Source organism: Pristiophorus japonicus, chromosome 2, assembly GCF_044704955.1.
Source record: "Pristiophorus japonicus isolate sPriJap1 chromosome 2, sPriJap1.hap1, whole genome shotgun sequence".
Classification (NCBI taxonomy): domain Eukaryota; kingdom Metazoa; phylum Chordata; class Chondrichthyes; family Pristiophoridae; genus Pristiophorus; species Pristiophorus japonicus.
In genome coordinates, this window is record NC_091978.1 from 53,990,571 (window position 1) to 54,008,071 (window position 17,501).

Below are 17,501 nucleotides of genomic sequence, written 5' to 3' on the forward strand. Positions count from 1 at the left end.
TTTCTTAATCATTTTTTTTAGTTGTTCTTTGCTGGCTTTTAAAAGCTTCCCAGTCTCTTGTCCTCCCAGTAGTTTTGGCCACTTTGTATGCCCTTGATTTTAATTGGATACCGTCTTTTATTTCTTTAGTTAGCCACAGATGGCTATCTTTTCTCTTACACCCTTTTCTCCTCACTGGAATATATTTTTCTTGAGAGTTGTGAAATAGCTCCTTAAATTTACACCACTGCTCATCAACCATCCTACACTAATCTATTTTCCAAGTCCACTTTACCCAACTCTGCCCTCATACTTTCATAGTCTCCTTTATTTAAGCTTAGTACGCTGGTTAGAGATCCAACTTTCTCACCCTCCATCTGAATTTGAAATTCAATCACTCATTCCGAGGGGATCCTTTACTAGGAGATTGCTTATTAATCCTGTCTCATTACACAGGATCTAAGATAGCCTGCCCCCTGATTGGTTCCGTTACATACTGCTCAAAGAACCAGTCCCTTACGCACTATATGAACTCCTCCTCAAGGCTACCCTGACCAATTTGATTTGTCCAAGCAATATGGAGGTTAAAATCACCCATGATTATTGCTGTTCCCTTTTTACAAGCCCCCACTATTTCCTCGTTTATGCTCCGACCAAAGAGTTGCTGCTGTTAGGAGGCCTATAAACTACACCCACCAGTGACTTTTTCCCCTTATTGTTTCCCTATCTCCACCCAAACTGTTCCAACACCCTTATCATTTGAGCTAATATAGTTTCTTACTATTGCAGTGATTCCATCCTTTATCAATAGAGCTACCCCACCTCCTTTTCCTTTCTGTCTGTCCTTCCGGATTGTCAAGTACCCCATAATATTTAATTCCCAATCCTGGTCACCTTGCGATCACGTCTCTGTAATTGCTATCAGATCATACCCATCTGTTTCAATTTGTGCCGTCAACTCATCTATTTTGTTACAAATGCTCCGTGCATTTAGACAAAGTGCCTTTAAGTTTGTTTTTTTACCTTTTTTCCAGCATGTTTCCTCTCTCCCTCAAACTCACTTTCTTTATTTTTGCTTGCTAATTTCAGCTTTACTCCCCTCCCTCCTGAATCAATTTTCAGGTTCCCATCCCCCTGCCAAGCTCGTTTAAACCCTCCCCAACAGCACTAGCAACCCCCTCCCGCGAGGATATTGGTCCCGGCTCTGTTGAGGTGCAACTCATCCGGCTTGTACAGGTCCCACCTCCCCCAGAAGTGGTCCCAATGCCTCAGGAAACTAAAGCCCTCCCGCCTACACCATCTCTCCAGCCACGTATCCATCTGTTCTATCCTCCTATTCCTGTACTCACTAGTTCGTGGCACTGGGAGTAATCCGGAGATTACTATCTTTGAGGTCCTGCTTTTTAATCTCTCTCCTAGCTCCCTAAACTTTGCCTGCAGGACCTCATCCCTCTTCCTACCTATGTGGACCACGATCTCTGACTGTTCACCTTCTCCTCCCAGAATGCCCTGCAGCCGCTCGGTGACATCCTTGACCCTGGCACCAGGGAGGCAACATACCATCCTGGAGTCATGTCTGCGGCCACAGAAACGCCTGTCTGCTCCCCTGACTATTGAATCCACTACCACTATAGCTCTTCCATTCTTCTTCCTCCCCCCGTGGAGCTGAGCCACCCGTGGTGCCGTGGAGTTGGCTCTGGCTACACTCCCCAGAGCCACCATCACCCCCACCAGTACTCAGGACAGAGTACTGGTTGGAGAGCGAGATGGACTCAGGGACTCCATCATTACGTGCCCAGTCCTCCTCTCCTGTCCGGCGGTCACCCACTCCCTCTCTGTCTGCACACTCTTAAGCTGTGGGGCGACCGCCTCTAGAAATGTACTATCCACGTTGCTCTCAGTCTCGCGGATACACCGCAGTGACCCCAGCTGCCGCTCATGCTCCAAAACATGGAGCTCGAGATGGTGCAGCCGGAGACACCTCCCGCACACGTGGTCGCCCCAGCTGCGCAAAGTACCGGGACTTCCCACATGGCACGGGATTTGCAATCCACGGGACTAAGCTGCCCTGCCATCCCTCTAGTTACACTCGCAACTATCAAGTAGAACTAAACTCTAAACCTTAGCACAACACACCCAGCCGCTACTCTGCAAACAGCCAATTTAATTAACTGGCTCTCCTTGGATAATAAAGATCACATACATTTACTGGCAGATCCTATTTACAACAATGCCAAAGGTTTCCACTGAAAAAAAGAAAAAGCAAAGAAAAATACTCACCAGTCCACCAGCCAATCACTTACCCGCATGGCTGTGACGTCACACTTCGATTTTGATTGTTTAAAACTTTTTGTCCCTGCACCAGCTGGCTCCTCCGACTGCTGCTGGCCTTTTTATAGGCCTCGACCTCCCGTTCCCGCTCCTGTGGCTCCTCCGACTGCTGCTGGCCTTTTTATAGGCCTCGACCTCCTGTTCCCGCTCCTGTGGCTCCTCCAACTGCTGCTGGCCTTTTTATAGGCCTCGACCTCCCGTTCCCGCTCCTGTGGCTCCTCCGACTGCTGCTGGCCTTTTTACAGGCCTCGACCTCTGCGTTCCCGCTCCTGTGGCTCCTCCGACTGCTGCTGGCATTTTTATAGGCTTCGACCTCCCGTTCCCACTCCTGCTTTTCCAAATGTCCTGCTACTTCTTCCTTAATAATGGACTCCAGCATTTTCCCAACGACAGATGTTAGGCTAACTGGTCTATAGTTTCCTACTTTCTGTCTGCCTCCTTTTTTCAAATAGGGGCGTTACATTTGCGGTTTTCCAATCCGCTGGGAGCTCCCCAGAATGCAGGGAATTTTGGTAGATTACAACCAATACATTCAATATCTCTGCGGCCACTTCTTTTAAGACCCTAGGATGCAAGCCATCAGGTCCAGGGGACTTGTCCGCCTTTAGTCCCATTATTTTACCGAGTACTACTACTTTAGTGATTGTGATTGTAATAAGTTCTTCCCTCCCTATCTATATAGCCCCTTAATTATCCACTATTGGGATGTTTTGAGTGTCTTCTACTGTGAAGACCGATACAAAATATTTGTTCAAAGTGTCTGTCATTTCCATGTTCCCCATTATTAATTCCCCCGCCTCATTCTCTAAAGGACCAATATTTACTTTAGCCACCATTTTCCTTTTTATGTACCTGTAGAAATTCTTACTATCTGTTTTTATATTTCATGCTAGTTTGCTTTCATAATCTATCTTCCCTCTCTATTATTTAAATTGTTCTTTGATGGCTTTTAAAAGTTTCCCAATCCTCTGGCCTCCCACTAGTTACGGCCACTTTGTATGCCCTTGTTTTCAATTTGGTACCATCTCTTATTTCCTTAGTTAGCCATGGATGGTTATCCCTTCTCTTACAGTCTTTCCTTCTCATTGGAATATATTTTCGTTGAGAGTTATGAAATATCTGCCACTGCTCATCAACCGACCCACACTTTAATCTATTTTCCCAGTCCACTTTAGCCAACTCTGCCTTCATACCTTTGCCGTCTCCTTTGTTTAAGCTTAGGACACTGGTTTGAGATCCAACTTTCTTACCCTCCAACTGAATTTGAAATTCAACCAATAGATGGTCACTCATTCCTAGAGGATCCTTTACTAGGAGATCATTTATTAACCCTGTCTCATTACACAGTACCAGATCTAAGATAGCCTGTTCCTTGGTTGGTTCTGCAATGTATTGTTCAAGTAAACTATCCCGGATACACTCTATAAACTCTTCCTCAAGGCTACCCTGACCAATTTGCTTTGTCCAATCGATATGAAGGTTAAAGTTGCCCATGATTATTGCCATTCGTTTTTTACAAGCCTCCATTATTTCTTGATTTATACTCCATTCAACAGTGTAGCTATTGTTAGGGGGCCTATAGACGATGCCCACCAGCGACTTTTTCCCGTTATTATTCCTTATTTGCACTCAAACTGATTCAACATCTTGATCTTCTAAACCACTATTATCTGTCACTGATGCATTGATCTCATCCTTTATTAACAGTGTTACCCCACCTCCTTTTCCTTTCAGCCTGTCCTTCCGAGTTGTCAAATAACCCTGAATATTTAGTTCCCAGCATTGGTCACCTTGCAACCACGTCTCTGTATTGGCTATCAGATCATACCCATTGTATCTATTTGTGCCGTCAACTCATCTATTTTGCTACGAATGCTGTGTGCATTCAGATCAAAAGCTTTTAAATTTGTTTTTTTTAAACCATTTTTTCCTGTTTTGACCCCACTTCCGATATACTTTATGTTTATACATTCTGTAATTCCTGTCACGCTCTAGTTTTAATTTCCCACAGTGCTACCCTGCTCTATTGCCTTCTCCTTATTCTTCAACTTTTTACATTTTCGCTCATCTGAACCCTGCCCCCACTAATTAATTTAAGTGCCTCTCTACAGCCCGTTATTTGATTTGTCAGAACCCTAGTCCCAGCACGATTCAGGTGAAGCCCGACCCAATGTAACAGCTCCCTCTTACCCCAGTACTGGTGCCAGTGTCCCACAAACCAAAACCCATTTCTCCCACACCAGTCTTTGAGCCACATGTTTAACTTTCTGATCTTATTTACCCTATGCAAACTTTGCTCGTGGCTCAGGTTGTAATCCAGAGATTATTACCTTTGTGGTTCTGATTTTTAATTTGGCCCCTAGCTGTTCATAATCCCTCAGCAGAACCTCTGTTTGTCCTACCTAGGTCGTTGGTACCCAGGTGGATCACAACAACTGGATCTTCCCCCTCCCACTCCAAGTTCCTCTCCAGCCCAGAGGAGATGTCCTTAACCCTGGCACCAGGCAGGCAACACAGCCTTCGGGACTCACGCTCTCGGCTGCAGAGAACAGTATCTATCCCCCGAATGATCCTGTCCCCTACCACTACAACGTTTCTTTTTACTCCCCCCACTTGAATGGCCCCCTGTACCATGGTGCTGTGGTCAGTTTGCTCATCCTCCCTGCAGTCCCTGCTCTCGTCCACACAGGGAGTAAGAGCCTCGAACCTGTCGGACAAGAGCAAGGGCCATAGCTCCTCCATCACTACATCCTGAGTCCCCATACCTTCCTCGTTCATAGTCACAACCTCCTGTCCCTGACCACGGATCGAATTTGAATTAATTAATCTAATTGGTGTAACTAGCTCCTGGATCGCGACGTCCAGGTAACTCTCCCCCTCCCTGATGTGTCGTAGTGTCTGCAGCTCGGATTCCAGCTTATTAACACGGAGCTGAAGTTCCTCGAGCTGCAGGCACTTGCTGCAGATGTGGTCGCCGTGGACCTCAATGGTATCCACCAGTTCTCACATGCAACAGCAGAAACACACCACCTGCCCTGCCATCTCTAATGTATTCAATTAGTTAAATTTCAAGTTGGTTAAACAAAACTTTACCAAATCTGTGCTGGTTTTCCTTAATTAATCCGCACTTGTCATTCACGAAGGAAGACACAAATAACCTTCCGGAAATACTAGGGAACCGAGGGTCTAATTAGAAGGAGGAACTGAAGGAAATCCTTATTAGGCGGGAAATTGTGTTAGGAAATTGATGGGATTGAAGGCCGATAAATCCCCAGGGTCTGATAGTCTGCATCCCAGAGTACTTAAGGAGGTAGCCCTAGAAATAGTGGATGCATTGGTGATCATTTTCCAACAGTATATCAACTCTGGATCGGTTCCTATGACTCGAGGGTAACGAATGTAACACCACTTTTTAAGAAAGGAGGAAAAGAGAAAACGGGGAATTATAGACCGGTTAGCCTGACATCAGTAGTGGAGAAAATGTTGGAATCAATTATTAAAGATGAAATAGCAGCACATTTGGAAAGCAGTGACGGGATTGGGCCAAGTCAGCATGGATTTATGAAAGGAAAATCATGCTTGACAAATCTTCTAGAATTTTTTGAGGATGTAACTGGTAGAGTGGACAAGGGAGAACCAGTGGATGTGGTGTATTTGGACTTTCAAAAGGCTTTTGACAAGGTTCCAGACAAGCGATTGGTGTGCAAAATTAAAGCACATGGTATTGGGGGTAATGTACTGACGTGGATAGAGAACTGGTTGGCAGACAGGAAGCAGAGAGTCGGGATAAACGAGTTCTTTTCAAAATGGCAGGCAGTGACTAGTGGGGTACCGCAGGGCTCAGTGCTGGGACCCCAGTTATTTAAAATATACATTAATGATTTGGATGAGGGAATTGAATGTAATATCTCCAAGTTTGCAGATGACACTAAACACGAAGGCAGAATATTATCTGAATAGCGGCAGATTAGGAAAAGGGGAGATGTAGCGAGACCTGGGTGTCATGGTACATCAGTCATTGAAAGTTGGCATGCAGGTTCAGCAGGCAGTGAAGAAGGCACATAGTATGTTGGCCTTCATAGCTAGGGGATTTGAGTATAGGAGCAGGGAGGTCTTACTGAAATTGTACAGGGCCTTAGTGAGGCCTCACCTGGAATATTATGTTCAGTTTTGGTCTCCTAATCGGAGGAAGGACGTTCTTACTATTGAGGGAGTGCAGCAAAGGCTCACAAAACGGATTCCCGGGATAGCAGGACTGACATATGAGGAGAGACTGGATTGACTGGGCCTGTATTCACTGGAGTTGAGAAGGATGAGAGGGGATCTCATAGAAACATATAAAATTCTGACGGGACTGGACAGGTTAGATGCAGGAAGAATGTTCCCGATGTTGGGGAAGTCCAGAACCAGGGGACACAGTCTAAGAATAAGGGGTAAGCCATTTAGGACTGAGATGAAGAGAAACTTCTTCACTCAGAGAGTTGTTAACCTGTGGAATTCCCGACCACAGAGAGTTGTTGATGCCAGTTCATTGGATATATTCAAGAAGGAGTTAGATATGGCCCTTACAGCTGAAGGGATCAAGGGGTATGGAGAGAAAGCAGGAAAGGGGTACTGAGCTGAATGATCAGCCATGATCTTATTGAATGGTGGTGCAGGCTCGAAGGGCCGAATGGCCTACTCCTGCACCTATTTTCTACGTTTCTATGAAATGTAAAGATAAACCCCGGCTTCTATTCTCCACTACTAACCGTCTTTTTAAATCTTTCACATCTTTCTCCCCGGCCTCCACCCCATAAGTACAAGGAGCTCATGGACTTCTTTGTCTCCAAGATTGAGACCATCCGTTCGGCCGCCACTTCCCTTCCTTCTCCTAGCCCACCAGGCCGAACTTCCTCTAAGGAAGTCCTCTGCCCGAGCCTTGACCTCACACCTTTCTCCAGTTTCTCTCTGATCTCCCCTAATGTCCTTTCCGAGCTCATCCTGTTCATGAGACATACTTCCTGTTCCCTTGACCCTATTCCCACCAAACTGCTGACCACCCAACTTCATTTTCTGGCTCCCTTGTTAGCTGACATTGTTAACTGTTCTTGATCCTCAGGTACAGTCAAGCCTCTCCCTCAAATCTGCCGTCATCACCCCTCTCCTCAAAAAAACAACGCTCAACCCCTCAGTCCTTGCAAACTACCATCCCATCTCTAGCCTCCCTTCCCTCGCCAAAGTCCTTGAACGTGTTGTCGCCTCCCAAATCCATGCCCACCTTTCCCAGAACTCCATGTTTGAATCCCTTCAATTTGGTTTCTGTCCCTGCCACAGTATTGAAACGGCTCTTATCAAAGTCACAAACATCCTCTGTGACTGTGACAAAGGCAACCTATCCTCCTTGACTTGTCTGCTGCCTTTGACACGGTTGACCACTCTGTCCTTCTCCAATGCCTCTCCACTGTCGACCAGCTGGGTGGCACTGCACTTGCCTGGTTCCATTCTTATCTATCTAACTGTAGCCAGAGAATCACCTGCAACGGCTTATCTTCCCGCAACCGCATCATTACCTCTGGTGTCCCCCAAGGATCTATCCTTGGCCCCCTCCTATTTCATCTACATGTTGCTCCTTGGCAACATCATCAGAAAACACAGCATCAGTTTCCACATGCATGCTGATGACTCCCAGCTCTATCTACCTACCACTTCTCTCGACTCCTCCACGTCTCTAAATTGTCAGACTGATTGTCCGACATCCAGTTCTGGATGAGCAGAAATTTTCTCCAATTGAATATTGGGAAGACCAAAACTATTGTTTCCTGTCCCCAAATTCCAGAGTGGTAGAAGCAGAAACCATCACAACATTTAAAAAGTACTCGGATCTGCACTTGAAGTGCCGTAACCTACAAGGCTATGGACCAAGAGCTGGAAAGGGGAATTAGGCTGGATAGCTCTATGTCGGCCGGTGCTGATACGATGTGCCGAATGGTCTATTTCCGTGCTGTAAATTTCTATAATTCTAAACCTCTCTTCTTAACATAACATTCGGCCCTTCGAGCCTGCACCGCCATTCAATAAGATCATGGCTGATCATTCCCTCAGTATCCCTTTCCTGCTTTCTCTCCAGACCCCTTGATCCCTTTAGCCGTAAGAGATATATCTAACTCCCTTTTGAATATATCAAATGAACTGGCATCAACAACTCTCTGCGGCCGGGAATTCCACAGGTTAACAACTCTGAGTGAAGAAGTTCTCCTCATCTCAGTCCTAAATGGCCTACCCCTTATCCTTAGACTATGTCCCCTGGTTCTGGACTTCCCCAACATCGGAAACATTCTTCCCGCATCTAACCTGTCCAGCCCCGTTAGAATCTGATACGTTTCTATGAGATCCCCTCTCATCCTTCTAAACTCCAGTCTCTCCTCATATGACAGTCCAGCCATCCCTGGAATTAGTCTGGTGAACCTTTGCTGCACTCCCTCAATAGCAAGAACGTCCTTCCTCAGATTAGGAGACCAAAACTGAACACAATATTACAGGTGAGGCCTCACTAAGGCCTTGTACAACTGTAGTAAGAACTCCCTGCTCCGATACTCAAATCCCCTAGCTATGAAGGCCAACATACCATTTGCCTTCTTCACCATCTGCTGTACCTGCATGCCAACTTTCAATGACTGATGTACCATGACACCCAGGTCTCATTGCACCTCCCCTTTTCCTAATCTGCCGCCACTCAGATAATATTCTGCCTTCGTGTTTTTGCCCCCAAAATGGATAACCTCACATTTATCCACATTATACTGCATCTGTCATGCATTTTGCCCACTCACCTAACCTGTCCAATCACCCTGCAGCCTCTTAGCGTCCCCCTCACAGCTCGCACCGCCACCCAGTTTAGTGTCATCTGCAAACTTGGAGATATTACACTCAATTCCTTCATCCAAATCGTTAATGTATATTGTAAAGAGTTGGGGTCCCAGCACTGAGCCCTGCGGCACTCCACTAGTCACTGCCTGTCATTCTGAAAAGGACCCGTTTATTCCAACTCTCTGCTTCCTGTCTGCCAGTTCTCTATCCACGTCAGTACATTACCCCCAATATCATGCGCTTTGGTTTTGCACACCAATCTCTTGTGTGGGACCTTGTCAAAAACCTTTTGAAAGTCCAAATACACCACATCCACTGGTTCTCCCTGGTCCACTCTGCTATACACATCCTCAAAAAATTCCAGAAGATTCGTCAAGCATGATTTCCCTTTCATAAATCCATGCTGACTTGGACCGATCCAGTCACTGCTTTCCAAATGCGCTGCTATTTCATCCTTAATGATTGATTCCAACATTTTCCCCATTACTGATGTCAGGCTAACCGGTCTATAGTTTCCCGTTTTCTCTCTTCCTCCTTTTTTAAAATGTGGTGTTACATTAGCTACCCTCCAGTCCATAGGAACTGATCCAGAGTCAATAGACTGTTGGAAAATGATCACTAATGCATCCACTATTTCTAGGGCCACTTCCTTAAGTACTCTGGGATGCAGACTATCAGGCCCCAGGAATTTATCAGCCTTCAATCCCATCAATTTCCGACCTAATAAAGATAGCCTTCAGTTCCTCCTTCTCACTAGACCCACTGTCCCCTAGTACATTTGAAAGGTTATTTGTGTCTTCCTTCGTGAAGACAGAACCAAAGTATTTGTTCAATTGGTCTGCCATTTCTTTGTTCCCCATTATAAATTCACCTGAATCCGACTGCAAGGGACCTACATTTGTCTTCACTAATCTTTTTCTCGTCACATATTTATAGAAGCTTTTGCAGTCAGTTTTTATGTTCCCTGCAAGCTTCTTCTCGTACTCTATTTTCCCCCTCTTCATTAAACCCTTTGTCCTCCTCTGCTGAATTCTAAATTTCTCCCAGTCCTCAGGTTTGCTGCTTTTTCTGGCCAATTTATATGCCTCTTCCTTGGATTTAACACTATCCTTAATTTTTCTTGTTAGCCACGGTTGCGTCACCTTCCCAGTTTTATTTTTACTCCAGACAGGGATGTACAATTGCTGAAGTTCATCCATGTGATCTTTAAATGTTTGCCATTGCCTATCCACCGTCAACCCTTTAAATATCATTTGCCAGTCTATTCTAGCCAATTCACACCTCAAACCATCGAAGTTACCTTTCCTGAAGTTCAGGACCCTAGTTTCCGAATTAACTGTGTCACTCTCCATCTTAATGAAGAATTCTACCATATTATGGTCAATCTTCCCCAAGGGGCTTCGCACAACAAAATTGCTAATTAATCCCTTCTCATTACACTTCACCCAGTCTAGGATGGCCAGCTCTCTAGCTGGTTCCTCAACATATTGGTCTAGAAAACCATCCCTAATACACTCCAGGAAATCCTCCTCCACCACATTGCTACCAGTTTGGTTAGCCCAATCAATATGTAGATTAAAGTCGCCCATGATAACTGCTCTACCTTTATTGCATACATCCCTTATTTCTTGTTTGATGCTGTCCCCAACCTCACTACTACTGTTTGGTGGTCTGTACACAACTCCCTCTCGCGTTTTCTGCTCTTTGGTATTCCGTAGCTCCACCCATACCGATTCCACATCATCCTTACTATTGCATTAATTTGCTCTTTAACCAGCAACGCCACCCCGCCTCCTTTTCCTCTCTGTCTAGCCTTCCTAAATGTTGAATAACCCTGGATGTTGAGTTCCTAGCCTTGGTCACCCTGGAGCCATGTCTTCGTGATGCCAATTACATCATATCCGTTAACTGCTGTCTGCGCTGTTAATTCGTCCATCTGATTCCAAATACTCCTCGCATTGAAGCACAGAAACCTTCAGGCTTGTCTTTTTAGCACACTTTGACCCTTTAGAATTTTGCTGTAATGTGGCCTTTTTGGTTTTTTGCCCTCTGCCCTCCACTTTTACTATTCTCCTTTCTATCTTTTGCTTCTGCCCCAATTTTATTTCCCTGTCTCCCTGCCTAGGTTCCCATTCCATGTTAGTTTAACTCCTCCCCAACAGCACTAGCAAACACTCCCCCTCGGACATCGGTTCCGGTCCTGCTAGGTGCAGACCGTCCGGTTTGTACTGGCCCCGCCTCGGTGTCAAATTATTCTCTTATAAAGCTCCTGTGAAGCATCTTTAGATGTTTTACTACATTAAAGGCGCTATATAAATACAAGTTGCTGTTGTGAGGTGATGAAGAAACTGTTGCCCAGGTTGCGCCATCTCTCGGGAACTGGGACCCTGAAGCCCCGCCCACTCATTGCGCATACACCATGACTCCGCCCTGTCCAAGATGGCGGCCAGTAATTCCGCTTATTCGGACCTGACACCGCGGGGCAAACATTGTGGGCTCTTATTTTGCGCCTGAGGCCTTCACCAGGTGTTTATGAAAATTACCAGCCAATCACGAATCCACATCCTCCCCAACGCCCACAATCGGTTACCGCCTTCCCGAAACACCCTTTAGGCTGACATCCATCTTCACACCGCCCGCGCATGCTCACACAGCGAGTGGGATCCGGGCTCAGCCCCGCCCACTGAGTGCCGCAAGTCCCGCCTCTCATACATTCCGATTGGTTAGAGGACCAACCGCCCGTTCGGTCCTCCAGCCTCGCTCCCGTTCTTCCTATTGCTCTGGAGCTGCCGTCAATCACTTGGCGGTGTGAACTGAGCATTCGCGGGCAGCGGCGCCGAACAAGCTGCAGTGGGTTAAAGAAAGTTTGAGGGCAAAAACATCGAGTGCTGCCCTGGGCCCAAATATAAAACACTTCACATTATCTGCTTCACAAACACCCGGAGTGGGCCTCAACCCCCGAACAAGAACCTACTGGTCCGGCGTTTGTCCCGAGCGGGGCGGCAGCTGCGGGGCTTTCTCCCGGTGATAGGCCCGGGTTAACGGCCGCCATCTTCAGAGGCTCCGGGTGCAGCAGGGCGCATGCGCGGCCCCCTTGGGCAGGAACCAGGAGGAGAGAATGTTGTGAATTTCTATCCTAGACTCACAGTGATGGCTTTTATAAACTCCTGTTACAGGCTGTAAGAAGGGCAGCATTTACAGTCCGCAAACTCATACCAACCATCACATCCAGATCCGACAGTCACACAATTCATCTGGACCTGAATATCGTCGGCCTTTGAATGTGGAAGGAGAAATGTTTGCCTGTTCTGCCTGTGGGAAAATATTTCAGTCAGTGAAAGCACCGAGACACACACCCGAGTGAGCGTGTTCCAGTGCACTGACAGTTCCTCCAATCAGCACAACCAATTTCCTTTCTGTCAGGTATAACTTCAGTCACTGAAGAGTTTTCCTTTTGATCCCCATTGACTTCAGTTTTAGTAGGGCTCTTTGTTGCCTCATTTAGTTGAATGCTGTCTTTATGTCAAGGGCAGTAACCCTCCCTTACCTCTGGAATTCAGCTCTTGTGTCCATGTTTAGACCAAGGCTGCAATGAGATCTGGAGGTGAGTGGCCCTAGCAGAACCTAAACTGAGCACCGGTGAACGGGTTACTAGTGAGTAAGTATTGATTGATAACACTGTTGGTGACTCCTTGCATCACTTCGTTGATGATTGACAATAGGCTAATAGGGCGGTAATAGTAGGGATTGGATTTGCCTTTCTTTTTGCCGACAGGACATACCTGGACAATCCACATTGTCGAGTAGATGCCGGTGTTGTAGATGTACTGGGAAAAACCTGACTAGAGAAGCGGCTAGTTGTGGAGCACAGCTCTTCATGACAGCGGTGATGTTGTCGGAATCACAACACTGCCCCCAGTCATCAAGATCCACAGCGCGACCCTGGACAAAGTGGACCACTTTCCATACCTCGGGAGCCTATTATGAGCAAGGGCAGACATCGACAATGAGGTTCAACACCGCCTCCAGTGCGCCAGCGCCGCCTGAGGAAAAGAGTGTTCGAACATCAGGCCCTCAAATCTGGCACCAAGCTTATGGTCTACAGGGCTGTAGTGATACCCGCCCTCCTGTATGGCTCAGAGATGTGGACCATATACAGTAGACACCTCAAATCGCTGGAGAAATACCACCAATAATGTCTCCCAAGATCCCTTGGTGGGGGGGGGGGGGGGTCAGATGCACTAACATTAATGCCGCGTTGTGGATCTTGATGACTGGGGACAGTGCTGTGATCCCGACGTCCCCAGCATCGAAGCACTGACCACACTCGACTAGCTTCGTTGGGCGGGCCACATTGTTTGCATTCTCAAAGCAAGCGCTCTACTCTGAACTCCTACACGGCAAGCGAGCCTCAGGCGGGCAGAGGAAGCATTTCAAGGACACCCTCAAAGCCGCCTTGATAAAATGCAAATGGGACACCTGGGAATCCCTGGCTAAAGACTGCCCTAAGTGGAGGAAGAGCATCCGGGAGGGCGCAGAGCACCGAGTCTCGTTGCCGAGAGCATGCAGAAACCAAGCACAGGCAGCGGAAGGAGCGTGCGGCAAACCAGACTCCCCACCCACCCTTTCCTTCAACGACTGTCTATCCCCACTGTGACGGAGACTGTAATTCCCGTATTGGACTGTTCAGTCACCTAAAAACTCACTTTTAGAGTGGAAGCAAGTCTTCCTCGATTTCGAGGGACTGCCTATGATAATGATGTCAGGATCCATAGACTTTGCTGTGTCCAGTATGCTTAGCCATTTCTTCATGTCACATGGAGTGAATCAGAATGTGCTGAAAACTGGCATGTGCGATGGTGTGGGCCTCAGGAAGAGGCCGAGAAGGAATCATCCACTTGGTACTTCTGGCTAAAGATGTTTGCAAATACTTCAGGACTTATCTTTTGCACTCACGTGCTGGGCTCCACCACCATTCACAACTGGATAAGGCAGCACTGCAGAGCTTTGACTTGATCCATTGGTTATAGGATTGCTTAGCACAATCCATAGCATGCTGCTTAGCATATATAGGCCTGTGTTGTAGCTTCACCAGGTCCATAAAAGGAGAGCAGCCCCTGGAACCAGCATGGCGGCACACCATTTCAGGAAGCAGTGCGAGCTGGTGCAGGAGTGCGATGGCTGTGAAGAGGGCGACTGGATTGCATGTCACCATAACCAGGTCGGTCATTGGAGCGTGGGCAGGTGCAGCAGGAGCAGCTAGGTTGGGGCATAGGAGCGGTGAGAGATTGCAAAGCAATGTGATCGTGAGAATGTGTGGGAGGGTTGCGAGGGTGGTAGATGGCTAGAGAAGGTGGCAAAAGGATGGAGATAGGGAATCATGGGAAAATAGCTAAAGAAATGATCAAGATGCAGACAACTGCAGAATCAACAGAAAAAAAAGGGGTTACCAAGAGTTGAAGTTGAGGTTAGACACGGGTCATGAAAAAGCCCAAGGCAGCACAAAGAAAGCAAGCAATCCTAGATAGGAAGGGAAAAGTAATAGCTTCTACCGATAAGGAGGAAGAGAAACTAATTAGGTTCTTTACTGATAAGGGAAGACAGTGTAGCAAAGCTATAACTAACCTACATGACACCAGCCCTAATTGGGAGACTTTCTTGCCTGCCATTGGACGTACTCGGGGGGGAGGCAGAAAGGGATTGGATAGACCAAGTGCTAATCAAATGTGTTCTGTTTTGAAAATGTATATCTACTGTGCTTTTCGCGTTGAAAAGGGACTTGTCCAGGGGAAGGTAAACAGGCTCTGATTGAGAATGTCCCTTTGTCTTGACAAGTCCCGGCTGGAGAATCTTCAATAAAGGTCTTTTACAGAAAAGGCAAGAGGTGTTCGCGTGTCAGTGTATTCGCTGAAACAGATTGAGGGAAAAAGAATCCGTATTAACAATCGGGGCCCAGGAGAGTCGTTAGTTCGGAGCCCAGAAGAAGCGAGGGCCCAGGGGCAGCACGGGCCAGCCCACACTGCGATATGTATGCGCTTTAGGTCTGTGCAGCAGAGCAGGTCTCCAGTCATCTTGGTTAATCTTTGCCACTGGACCAAGACCTAGCTCTGTCAAGTCCGTGTGGTGGCTGGTGTGCAACGGCCACCACACGTTAAAAAATCCACGCACAGGCATCTTCCACCCTTCAACATGTAGTTCGGGATCTGGAATATTAGGTCCTTCATTTAAGCACCTGTGAACTTATCCCTTTTTGGTGTGGAAGCCTCAATTCGAGGAAGAAGCACTGACTGTGGAAAGAGCTTTAACCAGTTACGCAGCCTGAAAAAACATTGCACTATTCACAGCGGCGAGAAACCGTACATATGTTGTGTGTGTGGACGACGCTTCAACTGATCATCCAACCTGGAGACACACAAGAACACCCACACCATGGAGAAACTGTGGAAATGTGGGGACTGTGGGAAGGGATTCAATTACCTGTCTGTGCTGGAAGCTCATCGACTCAGTCATTCTGGGGAGAGGCTGTTCACCTGTTCAGTATGTGAGAGGGGATTTAGCCTGAAGTTACACCTGTGAGTTCCCACTAACAAGAGACATTTTAAATGCTCTGACTGTGGGAACTGCTTTAAAATCTCTGCAGATTTAATTAAACACCAGCTTGTTCACACTGATGAGTGACTGTTCAGTTACTCTCACTGCGAAAAGAGCTTAAGGCAGTCATCTTAACTCATTCAACACCAGCGAGTTCACACCGGAGAGAGGCCATTTACCTGCTCTGTGTGTTGGAAGGGATTCACACATGCATCCAATTTTCGGACGCAGCAACGGGTTCGCACTGGGGAGAGGGTGTTCATCTGCACGGTGTCTGGGAAGAGATTTACTCAGTCATCCAATTTCCCTATACACCAGTCAGTTCACACTGGGGAGAGGCCATTCATCTGCTCTGTGTGGGGAAATGGATTCACTAAATCATCCCACTAGCTGACACACCAACTTATTCACTTTGGTAAGAGACCTTTTAAATGTGCTGACTGTGAGAAGAGCTTTAAAAGCACAAAGGATCTGCTGAGACACCAGCGAGTTCACACTGGGGAGAGGCTGTTCACCTGCTCTGTGTGCGGCAAGGAATTCAATTAATCACCTCACCTGGTGAGACACCAGTGAGTTCACAAGTGTCTGCAGCAGTTGGATTCTGCAGTTCAGATGAGACAATAAACCGAGATCCAATCTGCTCTCTCAGGTGGATGTAAAAGATCTGTGGCACTATTTCGAAGAAGAGCATGGAAGTGATCTACATAAAAACATAAGAAATAGGAGCAGGAGTAGGCCATACGGCCTCGAGCCTGCTCCGCCATTTAATACAATGGCTGATCCGATCATGGACTCAGGTCCACTTCCCTACCTGCTCCCCATAACCCCTTAATCCCTTATTGGTTAAGAAACTGTCTATCTCTGTCTTAAATTTATTCAATGACCCAACTTCCACAGCTCTCTGAGACAGCGAATTCCACAGATTTACAATCCTCAGAGAAGAAATTCCTCCTCATCTCTGTTTTAAATGGGCGGCCCCTTATTCTAAGATCATGCCCTCCAGTTCTAGTATCCACCATCAGTGGAAACATCCTCTCTGCATTCACCTTGTCAATTTTGATGGGACTGGACAGGTGAGATGCAGGAAGAATGTTCCCGATGTTGGGGAAGTCCAGAATCAGGAGACATAGTCTAAGGATAAAGAGTAAGCCATTTAGGACTGAGATGAGGAGAAACTTCTTCACTCAAAGTTGTTAACCTGTGGAATTCTCTATCGCAGAGAGTTGTTGATGCCAGTTCGTTGGATATATTCAAGAGGGAGTTAAATATGGCCCCTACGGCTAAAGGAATCAAAGGGTATGGAGAGAAAGCAGGAAAGGGGTACTGAGGTGAATGATCGGCAATGATCTTATTGAATGGTGGTGAAGGGCCGAATAGCCTATTCCTGCACTTATTTTCTATGTTTCTACACAGGACCAGGTCTAAGATAGCCTTCCCCCTGTTTGGTTCCGTTACATACTACTCAAGGAACCCGTCTCTTATGCACTCAATGAACTCTTCCTCAAGGCTACCCTGACCAATTTGATTTGTCCAATCAACATGGTGTCTGGTGTCCTGGCCAATATTTATCACTAAAACAAAACAAATTATCTAGTCTGTATCGCATTGCTGTTTGTGGAAGCATCCTGTGCGCAAATTGGCTGACTGTACTTCAAAAATACTTCATTGGCTATGAAGCACTTTGGGATGTCCTGAGGTCATGAAAGGCGCTATATTAACGCAAGTTTTTGCTCTGCATTGTGCCTGTAATA

At 46.7% G+C, this 17,501-nt stretch overlaps 1 protein-coding gene and 1 pseudogene across 1 annotated transcript in view; one reads left to right on the top strand and one right to left on the bottom strand.

Annotated features, from left to right (window-relative positions):
• Nucleotides 1-11,801, bottom strand: part of LOC139237859 (zinc finger protein 271-like) — a 28,075-nt pseudogene extending 16,274 nt beyond the window's left edge.
• A 194-nt stretch (nt 11,802-11,995) lies between these two features.
• The window catches only part of LOC139238099 (zinc finger protein ZFP2-like), a 34,810-nt gene continuing 29,304 nt past the window's right edge, over nt 11,996-17,501 (top strand). The window contains exon 1 of the mRNA XM_070867459.1: nt 11,996-12,582. The gene's annotated coding sequence lies outside the window, so the exon portion shown is untranslated. The remainder of the gene's footprint in view (nt 12,583-17,501) is intronic.